Source organism: Podarcis pityusensis, assembly GCF_964106645.2.
Source record: "Podarcis pityusensis genome assembly, chromosome: 7".
Taxonomy (NCBI): domain Eukaryota; kingdom Metazoa; phylum Chordata; class Lepidosauria; order Squamata; family Lacertidae; genus Podarcis; species Podarcis pityusensis.
This window is the reverse complement of record NC_138031.1, coordinates 59,103,209-59,114,772: the sequence shown is the minus strand read 5'-3', so window position 1 is coordinate 59,114,772 and position 11,564 is coordinate 59,103,209. Positions and strand designations below refer to the sequence as shown.

Sequence of the window (11,564 nt, the reverse complement as noted above, 5' to 3'; positions counted from 1 at the left end):
GCACTTATTAACAGTGGGATGTGGTTTATCTTGAAATCACCAAGCATTGGCTCTTCTGTTCACTCCCCTTTATTTTATAGACTTTCAAGCTATGAAGGTTAGAAGGGAATGAATATGAAGCCCATCTTTCTCTGCTTCATAGCCCCGACTAACACAGAACATGCTCGCAAACAATAAGTGGTCCTCTTCATTAGTAGTAGCAACAGCAGCAGTAGTAATATTTTAATTTATTGACTGTCCTTTAGTTACAGTATTATAACTGCAGTTGGAATGCCAATCCATCTGACACTGCCCTGCACCATTGGATCTTGGGAGTGGAGAAATGCTATGCATGTTAGGATCAGATTTCAAAACGTTACCATACAGACAGATTTATGGGAAGAGATGTTCATGTGAAACCTTTTATTTACTTACCTTTTATTCAAATATTTATAAAGCACACTTTCATAGGAACAGAAAGAGGGGGTGTGCAGCATAAAAACAAACTACTAAAATAATAATATTAATAGCATCTCAATAGGATATCAATTTAAGCTTCAGTGCCCCTTTAGAAGATCTCAGTGATCAAGGTGTATTGATAAGGAATAAGACCTTAGGAATTTGGGCCCAAGTTGTTTAGGCTTAGGGAATGAACACTACTACTGGATTACTGCAATGCACTCTTTGTGGGGCTACCTTTGAAGGTGACTCGGAAACTGCAATTAATCCAGAATGTGGCAGCTAGACTGGTGACTGGGAGTGGCTGCCAAGACCATATAACACCGGTCCTGAAAGATCAACATTGGCTCCCAGTCCGTTTCCGAGCACAATTCAAAGTGTTGGTGCTGATCTTTAAAGTCCTAAATGGCCTCGATCCTGTATACCTGAAGGAGCGTCTCCACCCCCATCATCCAGCCTGGACACTGAGGTCCAGCGCCGAGGGCCTTCTGGCAGTTCCCTCACTGCAAGAAGTGAGGTTACAGGGAACCAGACAGAGGGCCTTCTCGGTAGTGGCGCCTGCCCTGTGGAATGCCCTCCCAGGAGATGTCAAGGCAATAAACAACTATTTTACTTTTAAAAGACAACTGAAGGCCCTCCTCGCCGGCCTGAGGAGGAGCTGAGGTGTTTCCTTCTCGCGGCCCAAGAAGGAGGAAGAAGCGGCTCTTGCTCACTCCTCACCGCGATGCAGACCCGGAACCCAAGGTCCCCAAGGGAGCGGACACTTTCCTTCGCCCGCGTCCAGCCTGGACAATGGCGGCAATGGGGAGAGACGACGTGAACTTCCTGTGGGGCATCTTCCAAAGGGTCGACAAGGACCACAGCAGCGTCATCTCGGACATGGAGCTCCAGCAAGTGCTCTCCAACAGAACATGGACTCCATTCAGTCCAGCAACTGTTAGATCTATCATATCCATGTTTGACAGGGAGAACAAAGGTGGTGTGAACTTCAATGAATTCACAGGATTCTGGAAATACATATCTGACTGGCAGAATGTCTTTCACACGTATGATAGAGACAATTCAGGAATGATGGACAAACATGAACTAAAGCAAGCACTAACAGGTTTTGGTTATCGACTATCTGACCAATTCTACGATCTCCTCATTCAGAAGTTTGACAGACAAAGAAGAGGGCAAGTGGCTTTTGATGACTTCATCCAGTGTTGTGTTGTCATACAGAAATGGACAGATGTCTTCAGACGCTATGATACTGACCAGGATGGCTGGATCCAAGTGCCTTATGAACAGTATCTCTCCATGGTCTTCAGTGTTGTATGACAGCAAAAACTGCTGCACTAGAATGTGGACCAGAGTTGCCAGCTGCCTGATTCCAAAACATAAAATGGATAGATTCTCACTCTCTTATTATTACACAAGAACCTTGCGCCTGATCCAGCAGCAAATTGTTGGCTCTTTCAGCAAAGGAGTAACCTGTGCCTATGAGCAGCAAAGCTACTGCACTTGGTTTGCTGTTGGGGTTTCAGGATCAACACGCTGAAGCTCAATCCAGACAAGACAGAAGTGCAATTGACAGACTGCTTATCTGTGGTAGCAGATGCTGTTAAGCCTGTCCTGGGATGGTATTACACTCTCGGAAGGAATAAGTTCTCATTCCAGGGGTTCTTTTAAATCTGGTCTTGGCTTTGGAGGCTCAGGTGGATTCTGCAGTGCAAAGAGCCTTATGCTAGCTGAGAATCATCCTAAGAGGCCTTTCTCAAGGTTCCTCTGGCGTATGAGGTAAGGTGGGTGGTGACCAGAGGCAGGACCTTTTTGGTTGTGGTGCCTCATATTTGGAATTTCCTTCTTCTGTGTGTCATTGAATCTGTTTTCTTTTCAGCACTAGGTGAAGATCTTTTCATTCACTCGCCTATTGTTATTTGATTTACCACTGGAGTTTTGTCTGCTCTGCTGCTCACATTTTTATTACTGTTTGGTTCTTTTTGGAAGCTTTTTAACATTCTGATGCAAGCTGCCCTGGGAGCCTTATTGGGCTGAACAGTAGAGAACAAAGTATACCAAACAAACCCTTCAGAATGAGCGCCATCATGAAATGTGTTTTCAAAGTCTGGGCAATCAATTTTTGTCTGCCTTTTGGGATTCTGGCTTCTATAATTTCCCTTACCATAATCTTTGTGATTGTCATGTATTCCATGAAAACCTTCCATACCTTTGTTTGCTAACCACATTTGTTCTTTGTTCATACCATTCACCTGCCATCCAATAGCAAGGTTCTCTGACCAGCTAACAATAAAACCAGCCACAAAACATTAAAAGTACTACAAACCTTAAAAGCAAAAAGATAAAGCAAAATGTTCAAGCCAAAGAGATAACATAAAACCCACAGACTTTAAGAACACACTGATACTTTGAACTGATCTTACAAGTTTCAAAAGGTTTCCAGAGACCATATTAAAATTTCCAAAATGTTATTCAAAAGCCTGGGAAAGTCATGAGATCTTATACTGGGGAAAAAAACACAATGCAGGTCTCAGGTGAGTCTCTCTGGAAAGTTTGTTATGCCTACTTCAACTACTAATTTCAGCCTAATGGTTTGCATGGCTGCATGTTTTGCACACTAGGGTTTGTAAGTGTAAGGTGCATAAACCATTGCTCTTGTGGCAACATCCTTGCTTGTTGCTTAACTGCAACTTCATAAGGTTTGTAGCCTTAATTATAAGACAATGCAACATTTTTTCTAAAAAGCTAAGCAAATAGGTACATATGACACATACTAGCCTGTTCCTGACATATATAATTTATCTAGTTATTGATCATAATTTTTTGGCTGATTATGTATTTCATTTGTAATTGTTTGTTTTGTGATTATAGTTCTGCACCCCCTTATAAAAGTGGCGGAGAAGTACTAAAAGAAAACAGTTTCCCATATTTATTACAAGTTATTGATGCGTGCTGGGCCTTCTGTTCAAAATAGAATGCATTAGAGGCTTTTATTATTATTATTAAGTCAGCTGGAGACAAATCATAGAGGCTGAGATAGAATTGCTTGATTTTTTTTATTTTATTTTTAAAAGAAACCCAACTTGCACATAGTTGAATACACAGATGGCAATGATAGGGGGCTGCTAAGAAGAAACACGTTGATCGGGAAGGTTTGTTTGACTGCATTCTGAATTTGTTTCCAGCAGACCTCCTCACATGGCATTGCTTATGCAAATCTACCCTCTTTTCAGCTAGGGTCTGGATGCAGAAACCCCCTGGCAGCAGCACACAAAAGCCGAGTTGTACGGCAGCTAGCAGACCTGAAAAGGCCTGCTGAATGGAGCAATGGATGCAATATGCAGGCAGTTGAGCAAACAGAAGAGCCATTCTTTACCGGGTACCAGTGGTGTGTGGAGAGGCAGCCTACCCTAGAGGCAGAAAGAAAAGGCCTCTAGGAAAGGGAGCGGGGCGGGCGAGGGGGGGGGGGAGAGCAGCAGCTTGGTTCCTATAAAGAAGAGAAAGGGCTAAAGAGATGGGAGTTAAGAAGAGAAGGTGCAGGAAGGAGCGAGCTGCTTTAACGCTTTTTAGGGTCATTTGAAAGGTGGTTTGAATTGGGAGGAGGGAAAGGCAGAAGACAGGGGGGAAAGGGTAAATCTGTCACAAACCCCACAAATAAATATAAAGGGACCTGGCAGGGGGAAATAGTAAGAATAGCTTTTCCACCCTTCCATTCTAATACTATCAGCAACCCTTTGGAGAAAACTAGTAGTTATGGGCTCTGCATCCTTTGAAAAACAAGGGGCTACGATAACCGCAGTTTAGCAATGTACAGGAAAACCATTTCCTCCCCCCCCCACACACCTAGAAAACTCTATCCTACTGTACCCCCCATTTTACTGCATAATCTATGGAAGTCTCTCTCCGAATCCATTTGAGTTTGGTGGTTTTTTCCAAAAGATTTCCATACAGTTAACAAAGAAGCCATCTCATCTGCTAAGTGAAAATTTTGTCAGCCTGTTATCACATTGAATAAATGAATAATGCATTTTTAATTTCAGTCATGCTGGGTCCTTGGCTTTAAAATGGTAGAGAACAAGCCTAAAGAGACTCTCTCTCTCTTTTTTTGTAATGACATAAAAGAGATACCATGAACTGCCTACCAAAAAAAAAAGGGGGGGGGAGTGCTTCTTCAATGCAGAAGTTTGCAAAACCTGGTCATTAATTCATCCTTAGATGCTATTCTTTTTAAAGCATAAAAATCCAAGAAAGGCAAATAAAATGGAAGATGGAACCCATCTGCGTTTCAGTGGCATCATTCCAGTGCAGAACACGATCTCCTTATCTTTACCCCCACCCCCAAGTCACTGAACAGAGGCTTTTGGGGGGTGGGGTGGGAGAGATTAGAGGAATTTATTTGCTATCAGTCAGCACTTTGCATATCAATGCAAAAATTAATAAACTAATTTCAGGCATATATGACACAGTCAATGCAGAAGGCCCATTGTTAAGAGAGGAATAGTATATTCTTATCAGTGTCTTTAAACAGCTATTCATCATTTCTAAAGGGCAATTATTTGGAATCCATTAAACCCGAATTCATAATACCACTGTGTGCTGAATTTTAAATAGAAATCTGTATTTAGATGAAGGAATACATTAGTATAAGTCATTAGAGCACAGAAAAATCCATGACTTGTTCATTTTTCACTCTCTCTTCTCCCCCCGCCCTTCCCCGATGATACAAATCACTGAGGATATGAGCATTTCAATAAGGGGAGGGTTGCAAAAATTTTACACACACACACACACACACACACACACACCCCCATAGCAAAAGTGACATGCTTTTCCTTGTGGATGCAGTTATAGATAATGATGTGTTTCCTTCTTTTTTTTTAATCACTATGTTGCAGTTATTACAAATTACTGCTAGAAATGAACTTTCCATGGCAAACAGCTTAGCAATCAGGGATAGAATAATGATTGACTGATAGATAAGTACATCTGTATTCAAATGCCAAGAAATTGAAAAAAAAATCTGGTTATCAGGAATGTTTTCTTAAGGGAACACTAGAAAACAGACAATGATAAATATGTACAGCATATATATTTCCTATTTAGAATTCTTCTGTGCTATTCGTTGTCATGATTCAGATTGATTTCTTCGAAGGGATTTGTGATCAGCAAGCAAAACTAATAAATAATAAGTAATGATAATGCAGAGATGCATGGCCCAAAAAGATAAGGAGGAAAGATGGCAGAGCAATCAGTTCATTTCAGCAGTCCTCTGTAGGGATATCCAGAAACAAGTTACACTACAGAACAAATAATTGCCCTTGCAAGGTGTGTAACTAAAGAATCCATTTTCTATGCTGCATATGTCATAGTGGCAATATTTCAGCCTAAAACAAACCTATGTATAGAAAACTAACAGATTGTTTTGTGATCATATCTAAACATATCAGAGCCACAATCTGTTCATCAATCCTGCGGTTATGCTCCTCATGATAAAAAGATGAAACGAAATTTCAGAATCTGTTGAAATTCGTTTGATTTTTTTCAAAATGTTGGCATCTGAACTCCAAAACTGAAATCTGAGAAATAAAAATTAAAGCTAAAAGTGTTTTGATTAGTTTAAATACATTGGTTTTACCTAGAGGACTGTTTCCCTGTGTATCAACCCTAAGAACTACTTCTGAGGCTCTGTTGTGATGCCTACCTTTGTAAACAAATTAGGTCGTCAAGGACATGAATCAAGGTCTTTGCGAGGAGTGGCCACCTCCTATTATGAAATATACCTAATTCCAAGCTTGATAAGGCAAGCCCTGCCCCTTGGCCATTTTAAACTGGACTATAAATGCTAAAAATCTAGTGTTATTTAACTTATCTGGGCCATTTTCCTTTTATTGCAAGGTTTGTGTTGGTGCACCTCATGTGGAAATGGGTAGTAAATTTTTAGGGTGATATTCATCCAAGTTATATGCTGTAATGTCATTGGGAGAAAAATTGGATTTAAGTAAGCTGAGACCATTTATTTCAGTTTATCTACTCTGAATATTGCTAACATTGGGCATCACCCTTCATTAGTTTGTTGTTGGGATTTAGGATTTGCATTGCGAATAGTTGTAAACCACTTTGAGAGGAATTGATGCCTAAAAACTAGTCAAGGCATATTTTAAAAAAAAAAAATTAAATAAAAATAAATAAATAACATACAAGAATGAATGGATGCAAGTCATCTATCATATCCTGCCAAATATTGATTGGTATTCCACTCCAGCTGTCACAAATGATAAAATGTTGATTAGTACATATCAGAGTCTGTCAAATGTTGACTGCTATATCGTGCCAACTGTCAGATACTGTAAAAATGTTCAACTCTATTGCAAAAACTTCAGAGGTCAAATGCTGCCGCTGAATATTAAATATCCACTAAATGCTCAGACAAGCAGAGCTTTTGCAGGGAAAGGCTACCACTTTGCTGAAGCAAAATGGGCTGAGTCTGCACCCAGTCACATCCTGGATGGGAGAGTGGCTAGGGACCTTGCACTACCTAGATTTCCAGGATGGGAGAAAGGCAGGATACAGATGCCTGTAGAAAAACTCACTACTGCAGTTTGCTTAGGAGCATTTCATGGAGATTTCTGAGGCTAGATTTGCTTCATCACTAATTATGATTCTTAACACTTGACCTAAGTGAAGCCATTTATAAGTACAAAACTGCTGCTGGGAAAAAGGGAGTCCTGTCAGCCTACAATCCATGTACTCCGTTATTCATCACAATATTGTACCTGTTGTTCACCTTTGTCCATTTCATCAATTGCCAGAACCAGTGAAATATTGCACTATATAATGGGAAGGGATCTTGTGCTTTTTTATTCTCTGCCTCTTCCTTCTCTGGCCCCCACTGGAATTTCACTTAAAAAGTTAACAACAGTTCTTATTTGAATGGCTATTTATTTCCTGTTCCTGATGACAGGTATGGCACAGATTTATTCCTTTTGGCCTCCTGAACTGGGAAGGCGGGTCAGTATGGAGGCCTAGTTTGCAAAGCCAGATGGGACAATGTTTACGGGGGGGGGGGAGGAATATGAGGCCTTGGTGGTACTAGAACCCATGCTGCAAAGCAGGTTGGAAGTTGCAGAACCTCAGAGTTGCTCCAACACAAGTCAAGAGCAAATTGATCTTTTTAAAGCTTCACCTCCTAGACTACTTGTCCCAGGCTCCACCTTCTTGTGGAGAATTTAAAGGGCTAATCCTCCAGCCTAAAGATGGACACTCCTGTTACATTCAGTGGCCTCTTGTCTGGACTACTGTCTGTGCTGCTGATATATGGCAGAAGGCATAGGTGCCAACTCCCTGGGGCCCTGGGTGCCTGAGCACCCATGAAGGGTCCAGGCACCCACAAATTTTGGTGCCAGGGTCATGCACGCTGCATGGCACCCATGGCCACAGGCACCCACAGTTGTGGGGCCAAGCTGGCATTCCTGGTAGGAGGCATTTAGTCCCATAGGAGAAGCTGCTCATGAGGATCCTAGTTTGGACTCTACGGTCACTGGTAGTATAGGAGGTTATTCTGTAGACTCCTGTCAGCCTTGTACTTAATTAAATTAAGAGGAAATGGGATCTACAGAAAGGTGCTTTTTCCAAATTTGCATTTTAGGCATTTGGCACGCCATCAGTTGCCCCATTGCACCTTCCATTTGGTGGTCTGAGACCTCCAGTTTAGAAGAGGAAAGAGTAATGTGGGTGGTGAGGCACGAAGAGTGGATTTTGAGGGTGGTGGTGTGGAAGGTAGTGGAACTTCAGTGCATGCACCTCCAACTCTGCTAAGTGTTATGTGTTCAGTGGTCTGTGTCTGCCTGAACTTGAGTCTGGACTAAGGATTCTGAGCCCCTGTGTTCTGATTCAATACATGATATCCAATCACAGAACAGTTCAGGATTTGGGCCTCTGCCATTGGCCCTTAAACTCTGAGTTATGATCTGCAGCTTGGGAGTTTAGACAGCCAATCACATTGAGAGTGGGAGTGGCCCAGGCCTTCAGAAATATATATAAGCAGTTGCTTTGCCTTTGTGCCCAGTTCTGCTAGTTCAATAAAGGTTCTTGTTATTATCACTGTGTCTTGCTTTGTGGGAACCCGCTTAACTTCACTAAATCATCAGGATTCACTGATCTCACTGGGCACAGGTCTGGCTGAGTGCACTGCATGTGCTTGTTATGTTCCCTATTACTAGAACAAGCAGGGATGCTCACCCCACATCAGCTGCATTTTGGATTGTGGGAAAGTGTAAGGTCTTTTATGAGAAACTTTTCCAGCTTGGTTTCCCATCAGCTCGGCTTGCTGATTTGTGATAGGTATCGATGCCTCACCTCCCACCCATCCAAACAAATGGTGAAAATGGCTGTGGATTTATATCCTCCCTCCCCCACCAACCCACAAAACTAAAACGAGACTTATAAGCAATCTTAATTTGTGCCTGCGGCATCTGTTTTCAATGTGAGGACTTAACCTTGGAATGTATGAAGTAAGAATAGATGAAAGTTTCCCACACCATTGGATAGGTCAAGAGACTCCTCACACATTGGGGCTTCCAGATCAGAGGCTTTCACAGATCACAGACAGGCTATAGAATCCTGACCTTTCTTTTGCTAGAAATTAAGCATGGCCACTGCTTAGAAAGATGATGCAAACACTATGAGAGCCAGTGTGGTGTGGTGGTTAAGAGCGGTAGTCTCGTAATCTGGGGAACCGGGTTCGCGTCTCTGCTCCTCCACATGCAGCTGCTGGGTGACCTTGGGCCAGTCACACTTCTCTGAAGTCTCTCAGCCTCACTCACCTCACAGAGTGTTTGTTGTGGGGGAGGAAGGGAAAGGAGAATGTTAGCCGCTTTGAGACTCCTGAAGGGGAGTGAAAGGCGGGATATCAAATCCAAAACTCTTCTATGTGCTGCTTGTATGTAATACTAGCCAGTCTGCTCAAATGGTGCAAACTAGAGTTGCTGACCAATCGGGAGCGGGGTGGGGGTAGGGGTGAATCTAGGCATTTGTTTTGTTTCAGGCTACTTACCTGAAAAGCTGGAATAGGCTCATTTGCAAACACACACCAACCTTCAGCTAGATCTTTCCCCCTCCAACCACGGACCTCAGATGAAGACACAAACTCTCTGAGCTCCACCTGAAGCACACTCCAAATTGCTGGGTTCAGACCCTTGGTTTCCTTCTCTCACTCTGGCCTCCACTCCCAGGACCTATCCAGATGTTTCACTATTTTTTCCACTCTTTTGGGGGGAGGACATCATGGCCAAATCACTGGTTTCCCTGTGATTCTTTCATCTCTGTTGAAAGCTCACAAAATGAAATGTTGTCATGGTTGTTGAAAGAGCTGTACAAATGGTACAACCTCCACAGGGATGGGTCAACTAATTGTTACTCTTTTATGAAAAGGCGCACTTTGGGTATGTGCAATGATGTTTTGGGAAGTTGAGACTTTAAATTTTGGCACCGGTCCTACTTCCCTTTTGGTGGCATTTTAAATCAATTTCTTAATTTGTGCTCAGTTTTTCATTTGCATTTTTAAACACACACACACTACCCCAGAAGGGGCAATTCTGCATGAAGCTTACTGAGGAAGAGGACTGGTGTGACAGTTTCTAGTCAAGTGCTTCAGGTAGCAGAATTTTTCATTTCAAGTTGGCTACCCTGCTGTATTCTAAGGATGCAGTGCCATAGTCAGCTTCTACCTAACTGCGGGTTTGGACCAGAGATCGTCTGTATTTTGGGTAATTGATTTGAGAAATAAGAGAAACAGAGAAGTTTATTTCTTCTCGTCTTGTAGATGATGTGAATACAGAGCATTGCACAATGAGTAGCTACAATGTCATGAACATCAGTCTGCCAGAAAATGAAAGAAAGATAAAAGCCCACATTACTAACTAATATATGAATTTCAGCATGGAGCATGCATATTGCAGATAGTCATGGTTAATTGTTACACTGAATTAATATCATTGTCTTCGAGGATAACATCATCTGTTGCTCCTCTGCTATTGATGGGATAGTCATTAGGGTTGAACAATGGCATGATTAGCCTGAGGCTTCTTTAAGATAAGAAGCATGATCAGATTCTTCAGTGGGGCCTGTTGCAGGGTCAGAATTCTGAAGGGAAATTTCCTTAGCCTCATAACTCATAATGGGATGTACAAAGGGAAGAACTGCAATGCCCACCAGTAGCATGGAAAGTCAATGCAAATTCTACATATAGCTTTCACCAAAAGAGCACTAGGAGCACTGGAAGCCTCCTAAGGGACAAGTTAGTTGTGACATTAAGATGCCATCACAGAAACATTGTACAAAATCAAACCAATCTATCTCACTGTTACCTTCAGTAATTGGCAGCAGCTCTCCAGGGTCTCAGCTATGTGTATTTGCCAGCCCTGGCTGAAGATGCCAGGGATTGAACTGTTTGCATGCAAGTCTTCAGCAGTACCGCTGCACCTCCCCTTAAATCCCCTTTAGCAAAAGCCATCAGCCATGGGACAGGTGGCCCATTCAGGATTAGGGACTAATATCCCATTCTATAGCCCTGATGAAAATTGCCCCCAGAGCTGCTATTTGCCATGGAAGTGAAGCTCCTAGAGGGCTGGCTGGGGCCATCAAGTATTTGTTGACACCAAAGCTATTCCAATAAAACCATATTTCACTTTTAGCACATCTCTGTGTTTCCCTGGGTCTCTGAAATTCCAAGAAAACAACCTTTTAAAAAATTGACTAGCTAGGGTCAGGGATGAGGAAACTGCAGTCCTGCAGGTGCTGTTGAACTACAGTTCCCATCATCCCTGGTGATTGTCCATACTGGCTGTGGGTCTGGTGGAATTTGGGAGTCCAACAATGTCTGGAAGGACATAGGCTTTCCACCTCTGGGTTAAATGGTATGAGCTGTGGTCCTGATGATAGGACAGTCTACAAAGAAACCTTTTATCTTCACTGCACACAGAAGAGTGGGTAAGAAAAGCTTTTATTAATGAAAATGATGAAATGATGCTTAATTATAAATAACTGAAAATCACAATAAACTGTGATGTATGTACATATTATTGTGCACAATGTTGATAATGTAGTATTTCATATTGTGTTATGTACAT

At 42.1% G+C, this 11,564-nt stretch overlaps 1 pseudogene across 1 annotated transcript; it reads left to right on the top strand.

The window, feature by feature from the left end:
- The first annotated feature begins 1,163 nt into the window (after nt 1-1,163).
- On the top strand, nt 1,164-1,837 carry LOC308481136 (programmed cell death protein 6 pseudogene; annotated as a pseudogene). The gene has a single exon. The product of its transcript is annotated as a programmed cell death protein 6 pseudogene (transcript).
- The last annotated feature ends 9,727 nt before the right edge of the window (nt 1,838-11,564 follow it).